This window comes from Galeopterus variegatus, unplaced genomic scaffold, assembly GCF_000696425.1.
Source record: "Galeopterus variegatus unplaced genomic scaffold, G_variegatus-3.0.2 Scaffold568, whole genome shotgun sequence".
Taxonomy (NCBI): domain Eukaryota; kingdom Metazoa; phylum Chordata; class Mammalia; order Dermoptera; family Cynocephalidae; genus Galeopterus; species Galeopterus variegatus.
The window spans coordinates 316,215-317,444 of record NW_007726679.1 but is presented as its reverse complement, the minus strand read 5'-3'; positions in this window follow the sequence as shown (position 1 = coordinate 317,444).

The window sequence follows — 1,230 nt, the reverse complement described above, 5'->3', positions numbered from 1 at the left end:
CAGTTAAGGTTATTTATTCACTCATCTCACAAATTAGCACATCATAATCAGATGACATTTCAAAATATTTAATCTTCACAACCTTCATATTTTGTTTATAATTTATTTAAAACACATTTTTTTCAGTATAATGGCAAGATTCTAAAAACTTTTAGAGAATGTAAGTAAATATAATTGCATGTAAGTTGTACTACTTTTTAAAAATGTTCTCTTCTTCCATAAACTAAAGGCCATGTGTCTTGGTCTGTATTGGCCTACCATGGCAGCAGAGCTTTCCAATATACATGTATCTTCATCTTTGTCATTTCAGGTGGACACTCCCAGGATCGTAGGACCACCTGTGTAGTGATTATCTGAGGCTTTTGCTTGCCCCATATGACTTCTTCCTTCTTTGGGAGTTGGTACCTATATCCCTGTTAGGAAGCTTCTCCATGTGGATTATGGTGTTTTTGCCTGGGTTCCCCAGAAAGCAGAACCTGAGGCAAATGGCTTATGTGCTACTACTTTATTAGGAAGTGCAGCCTCAGGGAGCAGTGAGTAAGGGACAGGCAGGGGTGCAAAGACAGCCGATATGAGAATGTGCTATTGAGCTGTCCTCCAAGAAACCATTTAAACAATATTCTTAGGAGAGTCTCTCCTGGAGGAGAAAGAGGGAAGAATTTATCTATCAGCTTCCATCTGTCTTTGGTCAAAGGTTTATTCAAAGTCATACCACTAGAATGGTGGGTCAAAGATGCAAGTGCAGGAAGTCTAGCAGTGGAGCCCAAGCTCTCAACCACCTCTCAAGATGCCCTTCTGAATAAAAGTCAGTGATGAGAGCTAAGAATAAAGCAGAAGCAAGGGGAGGGAGTAGGGGGTATTGGGGAGGTGGGGAACAGGGCATGACATGGAAATTTCAGAAAACCAAGAAAGGCTTCATTGAGGTGATGCTTGAATAAAGACCTGAAAAACAGGTAGATCTCTAGAGCAGGAGCATGCTGGGAAATGCAAAGAACCTGAGAGGATGTGTCTGAGGAACAGTGAGGTACAATATGGCAGAAGCAGTGTGAATGCGGGGGAGAACAGCAGAGATGAGGTCAGAGAGAAAAAAGGGGGTACAGATCATGCAGGGCCTTGGGGGCCATTGTAAGACCTTTGGCTTTTGCTCTGAGATGGGAAGATTTGGAGGGTTGGGAGCAGAGGAGTGATGTGCTCTGACTTAAGTGTTAATAGGATCATTATGATGAGTAA